This window comes from Canis lupus, chromosome 25 (genome assembly GCF_048164855.1).
Source record: "Canis lupus baileyi chromosome 25, mCanLup2.hap1, whole genome shotgun sequence".
NCBI lineage: Eukaryota > Metazoa > Chordata > Mammalia > Carnivora > Canidae > Canis > Canis lupus.
This window is the reverse complement of record NC_132862.1, coordinates 26658513-26676357: the sequence shown is the minus strand read 5'-3', so window position 1 is coordinate 26676357 and position 17845 is coordinate 26658513. Positions and strand designations below refer to the sequence as shown.

Below are 17845 nucleotides of genomic sequence, written 5' to 3'. Positions count from 1 at the left end.
ATTATCAAATAATTGCTTCTGTTATTCAGTATTAAAAATGAAGAACTAGAGATTTAGAAATATTAATTTGCTCCAGGCCACACCTGGATTCCAATCCAAATTTGTCAGCCTCCAAAGCCCTAGATCTTCTTTTTTTTATTATTTTTTTAAAGATTTTATTTATTTATTAATGAGAGACAGAGAGAGAGAGAGAGAGAGAGAGGCAGAGACACAGGCAGAGGGAGAAGCAGGCTCCATGCCGGGAGCCCGATGTGGGACTCGATCCTGGGTCTGCAGGATCAAGCCCTGGACTGAAGGCGGCGCTAAACCGCTGAGCCACCCGGGGTTCCCCTCTTCTTTTTTCTTAAATGAAGACTTTATGTATGTATGTATTTATTTATTTATTTATTTATTTATTTATTTATTTATTTGAGAGAACATGTGTGCATGCACAAAAGCTGGAGAAGGAGCTGAGAGCCAGCGAAGGAAGGAGGGAGTGGGAGGAAGAGGGAGAGGAAGAAAATCTCAAGCAGAGTCAGTGCACAGTCCTAGGCTGGGCTGAATTTCATGACCCAAAGATCATGACCTGAGCCAAAACCAAGAGTCACACGCTTAACCAACTGAGCTGCCTGGGTGCCTCTCCAAAGCTCTAACTTTTAATCATTATACTATAATAACAAGGTACCTTAATGTGTACAAGGCACTCTGCTAAAGAGGTATTTGGTAAATAAGTCAGCAATTAGATCACCCTTACTTTCAAGCAGCTTACAAGTCAATAGATAAGACATATAGATGATTACATGGCATGGGAAAACGTGTTTTGAATCATGAGAGGTACAAACCTGGAGGTCACAAAATTCAGGATGTGTTGTGAATAACAAGCACCTCACATTGTAGTAATTAGTGCAGTTTCTCAAAATGTGGCCTTCAGTCCATAAGGGCCCACCTCAAGAGAAAAAAAATCCCTCTCAATTTGGGAGAATTCAGATTATCTCCATGAGCATCATACATTTATGTCTTGCATTTTTAAAATGCTTTCCAATCCTCATAAACATTACTAACAATGTAATCTAAAATCTTGAGAATAAGGGAATTGATTAAGGGAATATATGAGGTGCACCAACACCAGGCTGTATTATATCCCCGAATACCTGAGGTCAGACAAATGCAATATAAGCCCACCAACATACCCTAGGCCTTTGGGTCTTAGTTTATACTGATTTGAAATTGGCCCTAGGAAGTTTTCTCCTGGGTTTCAAACAAAATCTTGGGACATGTTTGAGGTACAGATTGAAATGGATTCAAAATGCCTCCATTTGCCTATATTCTTATGGAAAATGTTAGGTGTCCTATTGCATCAGCCTCTTAGTTACTACCTTAAAAGGTCTGCTAGGATTTTTTTTGTTTTGTTTTGTCTTGTCTTGCTTTTACTCAATGACACTTTTATTTTTTACTGTGGTAAGAACATTTAATATGAGCCTTACCCTCTTAAATTTCTAAGTACACAATATAGTATTGTTAATTATAAGCACAATATTGTGCAGCAGATCTGTGGAATGTTTTCATCTTATATAACTGAAACTTTATATCAGGTGAACAGCAAATCTCTATTTCCCCCTTCTTCAGCCTCTGGCAAACACAATTTACTCTGTTTGTATTAGTTTAACTATTTTAGATACCTCATATAAGAGGAAAATCATACAGTATTTGTGACATAGCATAATGTCTTCCGGTTAGTCCACATTGTCATCTATGGAGCTAACAAACTAAAGCCCTTATGGTTTTTACTGGATCAAATCTTTTAGAATTTGTTTAATTGCTACCAACCACCTCTCTTGGTCTTCCCTCCCTTTGCATTTAACAATAGCCTTTAAAAAGGAAGGTATTCTGTTTTATTTCATAGATTGACCAGTTAGAAATGCACTTTACCAAAGCACTTTAATGCAGACCTACATCCCCAAAACTGAATTTATCACTGGAAATGCAAAGAGAGGAAAGACTAAAATGGGTAAATAGTAGCAATTAGCTAAGATCCTAAGAGGCTCAAGCTATTAAAAGCTAAGAGGGCTTTAGTTTGATAGCTCCAATTCCATACAGTCAGTAAAATTACAAGTAATCTTACTTTATTTTCCCAGTAACTGGGTCATTACGCTCTTTCTCCACCTTTACCTATTTCAACAGGTCATCTGACTGCGGGAATCTCTATATTGATTGGGTCCTCTCAGTAAGAGTGCTAATAGCTGTGTGTAGGTATGTCTGAGAACACCAGTCATCATTTTGAGTTCTTCAAGGCTGCCCACATATAAATACTCCTTTGTGCCTGTCATCTGTTTATAGATAAAATTTGTTACCGTGGGCCTCTGAACTGAAAATATTCATTCAGAATACATAGGTGTTGACTCTTTCCAGCCACAGCGAACAGTGTGTTACACCAAATATCATCAATCCATCTGAAACACATTGAAATAAAAATACTCTTTCCCTGTTGCTCTACAAATCTGGTTGGTTCATTGGTTAGTTAACCATTTCTATGGGAGTGGGAGATGGAGGGAGTATGGGTGACAGTAAGCAAAAGTATCTGTGAGCTTGGCAATTTTGTCACCCAATAAATTATTATTAAAATGAAACCACTAATTTTTAAAGCAATTTTTGGCATAAGTTATTTAAACTTCTTAACAGTGGATATAAAAACAGGTAGATTTCAACCTAAATTATATGTTACTCTGAACAGTGTTATAACATAATCATAGAATATCCCTCTTAAATTATTGTAGGACCTGTTTAAATAATCAAATCCTAATCGGAGTTCTTTTGACTATACGTAATGTCAGTTAAAATTCATCTCTGTAATTAGATTCAACAACAGCATTCATAACTAAAAGAATTTGGAACCAGTTAATTTCATTGCATATCTATTTAGATTGGAAGTTACTTAGCATTAGATAAAATTGCAATAAAACTCAAATATAAACAACAGGAAGTAATATTACTTATAAAGTGTTTCTAAATATAAAACAAACAAAAAACATGAACAAAGTTTCAAAGAGCTAATGAACTTCTGAACCTCATGGACAGTAATATTGTATAGAGGAAAAAGAAGTTAATTCCAAAACTTAGAACATGGAAGGCTGATAGCCCCTTCCCATACTTTCTGGATTGTGCTCAGAGAAAACAACAATAGTAACAAAAGTCAAAGCTCAATGGCTGTGGTAGGAGATAATGTATGATTGCTCTTATGGGCCTATTGTATTCTTGTTTTCTTCCTTTTCATTTAACTCATATTTGAAAATCTCCTATAGACAATTTGGCTCTTTCTCAGAGGTTTAGCCCAAACCTAGGTTTCATTGCTGTCAGATCTAGTGGAGGATAAAGCACAGGGCAAGAAGCTGAGTTATGATGTGTGGATGTCCCTTTAAGAAACTGACCACTCATTAGAAAGGAGAAGACTAAGCTAAGAGTCATTCTCAGCTAGTCATTATCTGCCATTTGATAGTGAAAATAGAGGTTTAAATTTCCCAAATTTACCTTCCTTTGAACTCCAATCTCAGTTATAAGAATTAATCTCTTAACCTATGTATAATGTTCCAATTGTGTGGCAATTTTGATGTATGGCACATGGAGGTTAGACTCTTCTTGCCATTCTCTAACGTGAATTTGAAAAGTTATATTGTCACTCAAAGCATTCAAATGCTCATCTGTAGAATTTATATTTCCTACTTCACAGGGTTGTTTGAACATCAAATGAGATATTATACAAAACGTCCTAAGAAAATGCCGGACATAGAGCTGATTCTGGGTAAGCAGACAGTTATAATGTCTACCTCTCTCCCCTGCATAAGACATTGCCTTCCAGCTCTTTGGGAACCCTATGCCAACAATGAACTTTTCTTTCTCCCAGCTCACCAAACTCCCCTTTCCTGCTGGCTCCTGAAAGATCAACAAGCATTTATTGAATGTGTACTTACTAAGTGCCAGGTATTTTTCACATGTTATCTTAACCTAACCCTAACCTCTTCTGAAGTTATTGGTCTTTCTTTCTTCTTCTCTTTAAGATGAAACCTCTTCAAAGAGGCTACAGTAGAAGAATCTGTATAAGGAATATTGTCAGAGGAAATATGGATGTCTAGATATTGTGCTCAAAATTTAGGTGGTGGGCAGCCCTGGTGGTGCAGCAGTTTAGCACCGCCTTCAGCCCCGGGCGAGATCCTGGAGACCTGGGATCCAGTCCCACATCGTGCTCCCTGCAGGGAGCCTGCTTCTCCCTCTGCCTGTGTCTCTGCCTCTCTCTCTCTCTCTCTCTCTCTCTATGAATTTGTTTTGCCCCCCCCGTCTCTATGAATAAATAAATAAATAAATAAATAAATAAATAAATAAATAAATAAAATCTTTAAAAAAAGAGAGAAAAAAAAATTTAGCTGGCATGTTCGAGTGCCACCTAAATAGACACAAAAGTCTATTTTCCACATCATCTTCTTAAAAGAATCCTGATTCTCAATATGTTAAGATCCACTGATCGAAGTCAGTGACATTTTAGGACTGTTACACTATCCCTTCATACCTGCTCTTCTCTGTAATATGAACTGAAGTATTCTAGCTTTTGTCATCAGTAAACTTTTACTTGTCAAATTCTAATTTTTATTTTTAGTCTGCATCCTGTGTAATCTATCAGCATCATATGATGTTCAACCCAAGCTTTTCTTCTTGGAACTTTCTTGTCACTTCACTTCTGACATTACTTTCGTCTCCCAATAAGTCATGTTTGTGCACTCCCATTTCTTTCTCTTTTCCTACTCATCATTATGAGTCCTAAATTTTGATATTTACCAACATACACTTTCTCTTATTCTTGTTGTACATGCTTTTTTTGGATTATATAATTCATGTCCAAAAACGTCCCACATCTCTAGATCAGACCTATCCTGATATCCACATTCATGTTTCCAGGTGTTTAAAAAAATTTCATGAATGTCCAGAAGTATACTAAAGTTTTAAGCTTCACTAATAATAAAAGAAATTCAAGTTATTATAAAAGTGTTCCTTTCCTTTACCATATGGCTCATGGGTATTTTTTTCTAAATATACCATGTTGAAAAATTCAAGGATAAACAGATACACTAATGTATTTCCAAAGAAGAGTAGATTATTATTACAACTTTCATACAGAGGAATTTGGCTCTGTAGCTCAGAATTTTTTAGAATATGCATATATAGTTCTGTTTCTGTAGTATGAAATTATACCAAAGGGCCTTCCCATTAAGACAACTAGAACTTAGATGAATTAAGATATTTTTTAAGGCATAGTTAAGCTCATAAGAAGAAAAAGAAATCTCAAAGTATGAAGGGGGAGGTAATGAACTAAAATTTGAGAAGACCCACAAATAAGCAGACAGCAAAAGAAGGTTGCCCTGGAAGCAAATACTGACAGAAATCCTAAAACCCTAACGTCCTAACCTTTAGGTTTGTCTCAGGGTTGGAGAGCTAATGTGAATCTCTTATGTTACTCTGGACCCTCCATGGAGCTGAAGTGATCCCAGATATTGGCAAATTCTGATATTGGCAGATGTAACCATAGATATCCTTTCTAAGGGAACATCCCAGAAAGGGCCCCTATGATTCCTGCAGATTGAATTTAAGAACTTATGATCTTATAAATACAAATTAAGTCATCGTGAGAGAGTTATCAGAAACAAAATACAGATTCAATGTCTAAGGAAATTCATATTATGAAATTATCAGAAACACAACATTAAGTAAATATATGTGAAGTGATAAAAATTTAAAGATAGCTTATCTTAAAATCAAACTATTAAAAATGACCAAGAAGTATTTGAAACAATGTAATCATTGATATTAAAACTCATTGAGTCATATCAGATAGAGATGAAAGAGATAATTCATGAACTGGAGAAAAGATATCAGGAGAACACTCAGAATTAGCAAACATAGATGGCACAAAATAAAGAGACTGCATGATATAATAGAGAAAAGATTCAGGAACCAGACTAACTTTGAATTCCAGCTTGATCACTAATTGGCTCTGTGACCTTGGGCATGTTACTGTCCTCTCTGTACTTCAGTTTTATCATTCGTTAAAAAAATTGGAATTTGTGTAAGGATGAATGCTTGGACCAAAGCTGATAATATTAAGCATATAGAATAAATGTTATTAATATGACAGAAGTAAGCCCAAAATATATATTATATCAAGAAACATGTGGCTTAACTGCCCTGCCAAAAGAAAAAAGAGAAAAAGAAAAAACACAAGTCATGATAGCATCTAACAAGGTAGAATTCAGAGTATTAGAAAAGACATAGAAAGGTAGATTAAAGGTACAAAAGGGGGCAATTCACAGTGAAGATGTAAGTGTTATACATTTGTTTCACCCAGTGACAGTAAGGTGATTTCATACAGCAGAAAATGCAAGAAGTACAAAGATAAATCAGCAGAAACAGTAATCAGGCTTAATTCTCCTCCCAGTGCAAGATGTAACAAGATGAAAAGCGTAAGAAAAGATTTAGAAAACTTAAATAACAGTTTCAATAAAATAGATGATATGCACATATATTGAACTTTTGTACCTGAAGTGGAAATTACAGCTTTAAAAAAAAGTCCTTATGGAACCTTTATTAAAACTGATCATTTATTAGGTCACAAAGAGAGATTTATCAGAGTCTAAAGTAGAATCAATACAGAAAGCATTGCTTGACCACAAAACAATAAAAGAAAACTCCTCCACTAAGAAAGATTTAATCATGGAAACTAATGAGAATGAAGATACAACCGTTCAAAATCTTTGGGATGCAGCAAAAGCAGTCCTAAGGGGGAAATACATCGCAATACAAGCATCCATTCAAAAACTGGAAAGAACTCAAATACAAAAGCTAACCTTACACATAAAGGAGCTAGAGAAAAAACAGCAAATAGATCCTACACCTAAGAGAAGAAGGGAGTTAATAAAGATTCGAGCAGAACTCAACGAAATCGAGACCAGAAGAACTGTGGAACAGAGCAACAGAACCAGGAGTTGGTTCTTTGAAAGAATTAATAAGATAGATAAACCATTAGCCAGCCTTATTAAAAAGAAAAGAGAGAAGACTCAAATTAATAAAATCATGAATGAGAAAGGAGAGATCACTACTAACACCAAGGAAATACAAACAATTTTAAAAACATATTTTGAACAGCTATACGCCAATAAATTAGGCAATCTAGAAGAAATGGACGCAGTCCTGGAAAGCCACAAACTACCAAAACTGGAACAGGAAGAAATAGAAAACCTTAACAGGCCAATAACCAGGGAGGAAATTGAAGCAGTCATCAAAAACCTCCCAAGACACAAGAGTCCAGGGCCAGATGGCTTCCCAGGGGAATTTTATCAAACGTTTAAAGAAGAAACCATACCTATTCTCCTAAAGCTGTTTGGAAAGACAGAAAGAGATGGAGTCTTTCCAAATTCGTTCTATGAGGCCAGTATCACCTTAATTCCAAAACCAGACAAAGACCCCACCAAAAAGGAGAATTACAGACCAATATCCCTGATGAACATGGATGCAAAAATTCTCAACAAGATACTAGCCAATAGGATCCAACAGTACATTAAGAAAATTATTCACCATGACCAAGTAGGATTTATCCCTGGGACACAAGGCTGGTTCAACACCCGTAAAACAATCAATGTGATTCATCATATCAGCAAGAGAAAAACCAAGAACCATATGATCCTCTCATTAGATGCAGAGAAAGCATTTGACAAAATACAGCATCCATTCCTGATCAAAACTCTTCAGAGTGTAGGGATAGAGGGAACATTCCTCGACATCTTAAAAGCCATCTATGAAAAGCCCACAGCAAATATCATTCTCAATGGGGAAGCACTGGGAGCCTTTCCCCTAAGATCAGGAACAAGACAGGGATGTCCACTCTCACCACTGCTGTTCAACATAGTACTGGAAGTCCTAGCCTCAGCAATCAGACAACAAAAAGACATTAAAGGCATTCAAATTGGCAAAGAAGAAGTCAAACTCTCCCTCTTCGCCGATGACATGATACTCTACATAGAAAACCCAAAAGTCTCCACCCCAAGATTGCTAGAACTCATACAGCAATTTGGTAGCGTGGCAGGATACAAAATCAATGCCCAGAAGTCAGTGGCATTTCTATACACTAACAATGAGACTGAAGAAAGAGAAATTAAGGAGTCAATCCCATTTACAATTGCACCCAAAAGCATAAGATACCTAGGAAAAAACCTAACCAAAGATGTAAAGGATCTATACCCTCAAAACTATAGAACACTTCTGAAAGAAATTGAGGAAGACACAAAGAGATGGAAAAATATTCCATGCTCATGGATTGGCAGAATTAATATTGTGAAAATGTCAATGTTACCCAGGGCAATATACACGTTCAATGCAATCCCTATCAAAATACCATGGACTTTCTTCAGAGAGTTAGAACAAATTATTTTAAGATTTGTGTGGAATCAGAAAAGACCCCGAATAGCCAGGGGAATTTTAAAAAAGAAAACCATATCTGGGGGCATCACAATGCCAGATTTCAGGTTGTACTACAAAGCTGTGGTCATCAAGACAGTGTGGTACTGGCACAAAAACAGACACATAGATAAGTGGAACAGAATAGAGAACCCAGAAGTGGACCCTGAACTTTATGGTCAACTAATATTCGATAAAGGAGGAAAGACTATCCATTGGAAGAAAGACAGTCTCTTCAATAAATGGTGCTGGGAAAATTGGACATCCACATGCAGAAGAATGAAACTAGACCACTCTCTTTCACCATCCACAAAGATAAACTCAAAATGGATGAAAGATCTAAATGTGAGACAAGACTCCATCAAAATCCTAGAGAAGAACACAGGCAACACCCTTTTTGAACTCGGCCATAGTAACTTCTTGCAAGATACATCCACGAAGGCAAAAGAAACAAAAGCAAAAATGAACCATTGGGACTTCATCAAGATAAGAAGCTTTAGCACAGCAAAGGATACAGTCAACAAAACTCAAAGACAACCTACAGAATGGGAGAAGATATTTGCAAATGACATATCAGATAAAGGGCTAGTTTCCAAGATCTATAAAGAACTTATTAAACTCAACACCAAAGAAACAAACAATCCAATCATGAAATGGGCAAAAGACATGAAGAGAAATCTCACAGAGGAAGACATAGACATGGCCAACATGCATGAGAAAATGCTCTGCATCACTTGCCATCAGGGAAATACAAATCAAAACCACAATGAGATACCACCTCACACCGGTGAGAATGGGGCAAATTAACAAGGCAGGAAACAACAAATGTTGGAGGGGATGCGGAGAAAAGGGAACCCTCTTACACTGTTGGTGGGAATGTGAACTGGTGCAGCCACTCTGGAAAACTGTGTGGAGGTTCCTCAAAGAGTTAAAAATAGACCTGCCCTACGACCCAGCAATTGCACTATTGGGGATTTACCCCAAAGATACAGATGCAGTGAAACGCCGGGACACCTGCACCCCGATGTTTCTAGCAGCAATGGCCACGATAGCCAAACTGTGGAAGGAGCCTCGGTGTCCAACGAAAGATGAGTGGATAAAGAAGATGTGGTCTATGTATACAATGGAATATTGCTCAGCTATTAGAAATGACAAATACCCACCATTTGCTTCAACGTGGATGGAACTGGGGGGTATTATGCTGAGTGAAGTAAGTCAATCGGAGAAGGACAAACATTATATGTTCTCATTCATTTGGGGAATATAAATAATAGTGAAAGGGAATATAAGGGAAGGGAGAAGAAATGTGTGGGAAATATCAGAAAGGGAGACAGAACGTAAAGACTGCTAACTCTGGGAAACGAACTAGGGGTGGTAGAAGGGGAGGAGGGCGGGGGGTAGGAGTGAATGGGTGACGGGCACTGGGGGTTATTCTGTATGTTAGTAAATTGAACACCAATAAAAAATTTAAAAAAAAAGAAAGATTTAAAAACAAACTTGTTGAGTTAAAGAAGAGGGTAAAAACAAGCAAAAATTGCAGAATTTCTAGAAAATGACTGTTACAGGTTGATTGTATTTCCCCTAAATTCACATGTGGAAGTCCTAACAATACCTGAGAATGCAACCATATTTGGAAATAAAGTCATTGCAGATATAATTGGTTAAGATGTGGCCAACTGTAGAAGTTTGGGCCTCTAATCCAATATGTCTGGGGTCTTAATAAAAAAGGGGAAAATGGGGCACTGAGACATACACACACACAGAATGCCACATGGAAATGAAGACAGAGATGAGGGTAATGCTAATTCAAACTAGCAAACAACAGAGATTGCTAGGCAACCACCAGAAGCTAGTGGAGAGGCATGGAGCAGCCCTCAAAAGGAAGCAATGCTGCTCACATCTTGATCTCAGACCTCCAGCCTCCAGAACAAAGACCATGCATTCAATTTTTAAGTCACTAAGTTGATAGTGCTTTGTCCAAAAGTCTGAAAACTTTACTACTATTTTCTGCTTAGTTGCCCAAATCTCCAATTAGTCCATATTTATCATTGAACAAATAAGCGTTTAAAGGGAGTAAATTAAATTCTCCTTACAGTCTCTTTTAACTCAAAGATTGTTGTCTATTTATTTGTGTGCTTATTTTGTTTTGATTTTAGGGGAACAGTAGGCCTTTCAAAAGCTCCTAATTTGTATGTCTGAAGTAACAGGATCTTAGAAGTCATTGAAAAGGCTTCTACGTTATTTTTCAAAATGCTAAAATGGCATAGAAATAACATGTAAGTGTTAAGAGCACTTCCTTTTTTAAAAAGATTTTATTTATCTATTCATGACAGACACAGAAAGAGAGGCAGAGACATAGGCAGAGGGAGAAGCAGGATACCCACAGGGAGCCTGATGCGGGACTTGATCCCAGGATACCGGGATCACGACCTGAGCCAAAGGCAAACCATCAACCACTGAACCATCCAGGTGTCCCAGTTAAAATCACTTCTTGAGAAACTTTTAAAATATAAAGATGCAAACCATTACATACCTGAGTAAGGATATTTCCCTTTTTCCACAAGAGCCTACAAATATAGGGACTTAAAATTTTCTGTGCTGCATTTTAAAGGGTGGCAGGAAAGAATGACTAGATGTGGAGTGAAAGTAATGGCAAGTCTGGATTGCTTTCCAGCAAAGTGTTTCTATGATACAAAGAAGTGAAAGTATGTGTTAATTTGTAGCTTTTTGCATAGAAAATAATCTTATTTAAGTCATTACAATGGAGTGGAATAGAAAATAACATTATTTGAGAGCAAGTGGCACAGATTTAAAAATATTTTTTCCTCTGAAAATGTTTAGAACAATGATACCACTTTCACATTACGTGTGGCAATTCATTAACAAGATAGCTTTTAATTAATTTATTTATCTTCTTAATTCTGATATAGTTAACATACATATTAGTTTCAGGTGTACAACATAGTGATTCAACAATTCTGTACATTACTCAGTGCTCATCATCATAATTGTACTCTTATTTCCCTTCATCTATTTCACCCTTACCCTCACCAACCTCCCTTCTGGTAATAAACAACTTATTCCCTACACTTAAGAGTCTATTTTTCTGTTTGTTTTTGGTTTTTCTTTGTTCATTTGTTTTGTTTCTCAAATTCCACATAGGATTGAAATCATATGGTATTTGTCTTTCTCTGACTTATTTCACTTAACATTATACCCTCTAGATCCATCCATGTTATTACAAATGGTATAATTTCATTTTCTTAGCTGAGTAATATTCCATTGTGTATATATATATATACCACCTCTTCTTTATCCATTCATCTATTTATGGACACTTGAGTTGCTTCCATATTTTGGCTATATAAATGATGCTGCAATAAATATAGCAGTGCATATATCTTTTTAAATTAGCGTTTTTGCATTCTTTGGGTAAATACCTAGTAGTGCAATTGCTGGATTGTAGAGTAGTTCTATTTAACTTTTTTGAGGAACTTCCATACTATTTTCCAGAGTAGCTGCACCAGTTTGCACTCCCAGCAACAGTACATGGGGATTCCTTTTTTTACGCATCCTCATCCACACCTGTTGTTTACTCTGTTTTTTATTCTAACTATTCTGACACATGTGAGGTGATATCTTATGGTGGTTTTGATTTGCATTTACATGATGATGAATGATGTTGACATCTTCTCATGTGTCTGTTGACCATCTGTATATCTTTTTTGGAGAAATGTCTGTTCATGTCTTCTGCCCATTTTTAATCGGATTATTTGGTGATTTTTTTTGGTATTGATTTGTGTAAGTTCTTTATATATTTGAGAACCAACCTCTTATCAGATATATCATTTGCAAATATCTTTTCCCTATCAGTAGATTTTTTTGTTCGTCTTGTTCATTGTTTCCTTTTCTGTGCAGAAGCTTTTTATTTGGATTTAGTCCCAATAGTTTATTTTTGCCTTGTTTCCTTTGCCTCGGGAAATAATATCTAGAAAAATGCTGCTATTGCCAATGTCATAGAAATTACTGCCAGTGCTCTTTTCTAGGATTTGTTTGGTTTCAAGTCTCACATTTACCTTTAATCCTTTTTGAGGTTTGTGTGTGTGTGTGTTTGTGTGTGTGTGTGTGTGTGTGTATGGTGTAAGAAAGTGGTCTAGTTTCATTCTTTCACATATTGCTGTCAAGTTTTCCCAGTGCCATTTGTTGAAGAGACTTTTTCCATATTGTATACTCTTGCCTCCTTTGTTAAAGATTAATTGACCATATAAATTCAGATTTATAGGTGGGCTTTCTATTCTATTCTACTGATCTATTTATCTTTTTTTTTGTGTGCCAGTGTCATACTATTTTGATTACTATAGTTTTGTAGTATAGCTTGAAATCTGGATTGTGAAGCCTCCAGTTTTTCAAGATTTATTTGGCTATTCGGGGCCTTTTGTGGTTGTATACAGATTTTAGGATTATTTGTTCTAGTTCTATGAATAATGCTTTGATATTTTTATAGGGATTGTATTAAATGTATAGATTGCTTTATGTAGTATCAACATTTTAACAGTATTTTTTCTCCTAATCCATGACCATGAAATACCTTTTCATTTGTTTGTCTTTTTTAAAAGATTTATTTATTTATTTATTCATGAGAGACATAGACTGAGAGAGACAGAGACATAGGCAAATGGAAAAGCAGGCTCCTTGCAGGCAGCCCGATGTGGCACTCAATCCTGGATCCAGGGATCATGACCTGAACCGAAAGCAGGCTCCCAACCACTGAGCCACCCAGGCGTCTCCATTTCTTTGTGTTATCTTCAATTCCTTTCATCGATGTTTTATAGTTTTCAGAGTATAGGTCTTTCTTTTTTTTTTTTTAAGTTTTTATTTATTTATGATAGCCACAGAGAGAGAGAGAGAGAGAGAGAGAGAGAGAGAGGCAGAGACACAGGCAGAGGGAGAAGCAGGCTCCATGCACCGGGAGCCCGACGTGGGATTCGATCCCGGGTCTCCAGGATCGTGCCCTGGGCCAAAGGCAGGCGCTAAACCGCTGCGCCACCCAGTGATCCCGAGTATAGGTCTTTCATCTCTGTTTAGTTTATTCGTAGGTATTTTATTCCTTGTGGTACAATTGTAAATAGCATTGTTTTCTTACCCTTTCTTTCTGCTGCTTCATTATTCGTGCATAGAAATGCAATAGATTACTGTTTATTAATTTTGTATCCTGTGAATTTACTAAATTACTTACCAGTTCTAGAAGCTTTTTAGTCCATTCCTTATGGTTTTCTATATACAGTATCATGTTATTTGCAAGTACCAAGAGTATTTCTTATTCCTTACCAATCTGGATGCCTTCTATTTTTTTTTTTTTATTATCTGATTGCTATGGCTAGGACTTCAGTTTTATGCTAAATAAAAGTGGTGAGAGAGGACATCCTTGTCTTGTTCCTGATTTTAGGTGAAAAGCTTTTAATTTTTCACCATTGAGCATGATGTTAACTGTGGGTTTTTCATATATGGTCTTTATTATGTTAAGGCGTGTTCCTTCCAAACCTACTTTGCTGAAAGTTTGTATCATAAATGGATGCAGTACTTTGTAAAATGCTTTTTCTGCATCTACTGAAATGATCATATGGTTCTTATTATTTCCATTGCTTATGTGATACATCATGTTGTTTTATTTGTGAATATTAAACCACCTTGCATTCCAGAAATAAAGCCCATTTGATTAAGTGAATGATTTTTTTTATGTATTATTACATTCAGTTGTCTAGTATTTTGTTGAGGACTTTTGAATCTATTCCATCAGAAATATTGGCCTGTAGTTCCCTTTTGGTGGTGTTTTTATGTAGTTTTAGTGTCAGGTTAATGTGGCCTCATAGAATAAATTTGAAAATTTTCCTTTCTCTTCTATTTTTTGGAATAGTTTGAGAACAGATATTAAATCTTGATGGAATTCACCAGTGAAGCCATCTGGTCCTGGACTTTTGTTTGTTGGGAGTTTTTTGATAGAAATTCAATTTCATTGCTGGTTATCAGTCTATTCAAGTTTTATATATATATTTTTCCTATTTTAGTTTTGGTAACATATGTTTCTAGGAATTTACCCATTTCTTCTAGATATCCAATTTATTAGCATATAATTTTTTCATGATATTCTCTTACAACTGTTTGCATGTCTGTGGTGTTGGTTTTGATTTCTCCCCTTTTATTTGTGATTTCATTTATTTGAATCCTCTCTCTCATTCTCCCTGTTTCTCTCTGTCTCTCTCTTTCTAATGAGTCTGGCTAGAGGTTTATCAATTTTGTTGATCTTTCAAAGAACTAGCTCCTGGCTTCATTGATCTGTTCAATTGTTTTTTAGTTTCTATATCATTTATCTCTACTCTAATCTTTACTATTTCCTTGCTTCTGCTGGTTCAGTATTTTGTTTGCTTTTTTCTTTCTCGCTTCTTCAGGTGTAAGGCTAGGGTTCTTATTTGAGATTTTTCTTGCTTATTGAAGTAAGCCTGTATTACTATAAACTTCCCTTTTAGAATAGCTTTTACTGTACCCGAAGATTTTGGACTGTTGTGTTCTCATTTTCATATGGCTCCATGTATTTTTTATTTCCTCTTCAATTTCTTGATTGACCACTTATTATTTATTAACATGTTATTTAACCTCCATATATTTGTGTTCTTTCCAGACTTTTTTTCCAGTGCTTGATTTCTAGTTTCATAGTGTTATGGTCAGAAAAGATACATAATATGATTTCAATCTTTTTGAATTTGTTGAGATTAGTTTTGTGACCTAATATGTGATGTATGCTAGAGAATGTTCCATGTTCACTTGAAAAGAATGGTATTTCACTATTTTAGGATGGAATGTTCTGAATATATCGGTTAGATACATCTGGTCCAATGTGTTATTTAACTCCCCACTGACTTATTGATTTTCTGTTTGGATGGTCTATTCATTGATGAAAGTAGAGTTAAAGTCCACTATCATTACTGTATTACTATCAGTTACTTCCTTTATGTTTGCTAATAGCTGCTTTATGTATTTTGGTATTCTCATGTTGAGTGCATAAATATTTACAATTGTTATAATTTCTTGTTGGATTGTACCCTTTATGATTATATAGTGTCCTTCTTTTTCTCTCATTACAATATTTGTTTTGAAGTCTATTTTGTCTTACATAAATATTGCACCTCTGGCTTTTTTTCACTTCCATTTGCATGATAAATATCTTAATATCTCTTTACTTTCAATCTGCATGTGTCTTTAGGTCTGAAATTACTCTCTTGTAGGCAGCATATAGATAGGTCTTGCTTTTGTATCCACTCTGTCACACTAGTCTTTTGATTGGAGAGTTTAATCCATTTATATTCAAGGTAATTATTGACAGCTATGTATTTATTGCTATTTTATAACTTGTTTTATGGTTGTGTTTGTAGTTCTCTGTTCCTTTCTCCTTTTGCTTTCTTCTCTCATGTTTTGCTGGCTTTCTTTAGTGATATAGGTGTATAACATCTTAGGCATATAATAGTCTATTTTGCATTGATGGTCACTTAAGTTCAAACACATTCTAAAGGCACTGAAGTTTAACCGTTCTCTCTGAAGTTTAAACCTTCCCATGTTTTAGGTATAAATCATACCTTATGTATGAGGTATATACATACCTCATATTATACATACCTTATAATATCATACCTTATGTCTTTTTATTTTGTGACTCCTTTGACTAATTTTTATAGATATTGCTGCTTTTGTACTTCCAATTTTTCTTACTCCTACTTATGGTCTTTCCTTTCCACTCAAAGAATTCCCTTTAACATTTCTTGTAAGTCTGGTTTAGCAGTGATGAATTCCTTTAACTTTTGTTTGGGAAACTTTATCTCTCTTTCCATTCTGATTGATGGTCTTGTTGGAGAGAGTATTCTTGCCGCAGGTTTTTTCTTTTCAGCACTTTGAATATATCATGCCAACCTATTTGGATTACAGAGGTTTTGGCTGAATAATTAACTGAGAGCCTCATGGGATTTTCCTTGCATGTAACTGTTTTCTCTTGCTACTTTAAAAATTCTTTTTATCACTACTTTTTTTTGCCATTTTGATTGCTGTGTGTCTTGGTGTGGACTTTCTCGGGTTGATTTTGTTGGAAGCTCTCTATGCATATTGGTTCTAGATTTCTGTTTCCTTCCCTAGATTCAGGAAGTTTTAAGTTATTATTTCTTCAAATAAAATTCTGCCTTCTTTTCTCTCTCTTCTTCTTCTGGTATCTTTATAATGCAAATGTTACTATGTTTGATGGTGTCACTGAGTTCCCTTAATCTAGTCTAACTTTTTCATTAATCTTTTTCCCTTCTCCTGTTCAGCCTGATTGCTTTCTATTATTCTGCCATCTAGGTCATTGATCCATTCTACTTCATCTTGTCTACTATTTAATATTTGTAAGTGTATTTTTATTTCAGTTACTGAGTTCTTCATCTCTTATTGGCTCTTCTTTACATATTCTGTCTCTTTGTTGAGGATATTACTGATGTCTCCACTCTTTTCTCAATTCCAGGGAATACCTTTATGACCATGACTTTGAATTCTGTAGCAGACATATTACTTATCTGTGTTTTGTTTGGCTCTCTTGCTGTGATCTTGTCCTGTCCTTTCATTTGGAACATATTCCTCTATCTCTTCATTCTGTCTAACTCTCTGTGTCTGTTTCTATGTGTTAAGAAAGTCAGCTACATCTCCTGTTCTTGAAAGTAGTGGTTTTATGAAAAAGAGGTCTTGAACAAGGGGTGGTGGAAAGGAAGGTAGGGGGTGGGGGTGACTGGGTGATGGGCACTGAGGGGGCTGAGCACTGGGTGTTATGCTATATGTTGGCAAATTGAACTCCAATAAAAAAAAGAGGTCTTGTAGTGCCCTGTGGTGCAATGTTCCCTACTCACCAGAACCTATTTGTTGTGTGCACCCTACTGTTGTGGCTGAGATGCATTTGTTTTTAGTCCAGTTATCTGCAATGACTCTCTTTGCCTGGAGTGACCACGATTTGGTCCCTGTGTTGTTAGCGGCCTAGTCTTAGGCCACCTTGAGCATGAGTGCAGTCAGACTAGGCCTTTGACAGTGGTGTGGTCCCATCAAAGTTCAGGGTACTCTCCCTGTGCTGTCCCATTAGAAAATCTGTTGGTGGGCAGGACCTGAGGTCAGACCAGATATATGTCCTCAGACGACTCCTGAGACTATAGTCAAACTGGTGTGGTTATCTTCCTTTCTTCCCAAGATAGGGGTCACTTTGTGGTGATACTAGCCCCTGTTAGGGCTGCTTGCATATTGCACACTTGTCCATCCACTTTGGATGGACTCCTGTAGAGGGCAAGTTGGAGAGATTGAGTCCACAGAAGAG

At 36.1% G+C, this 17845-nt stretch overlaps 1 protein-coding gene across 8 annotated transcripts in view; it reads right to left on the bottom strand.

The window, feature by feature from the left end:
• The window catches only part of SLCO1A2 (solute carrier organic anion transporter family member 1A2), a 124605-nt gene that overhangs the window by 79126 nt on the left and 27634 nt on the right, over positions 1-17845 (bottom strand). For 6 of the 8 annotated variants that reach the window (XM_072798771.1, XM_072798766.1, XM_072798772.1 and 3 more), the window contains exon 2: positions 822-925. The exons of the other annotated variants lie outside the window; for them this stretch is intronic. The gene's annotated coding sequence lies outside the window, so the exon portion shown is untranslated. The remainder of the gene's footprint in view (positions 1-821; positions 926-17845) is intronic. 8 annotated transcript variants of the gene reach the window in all.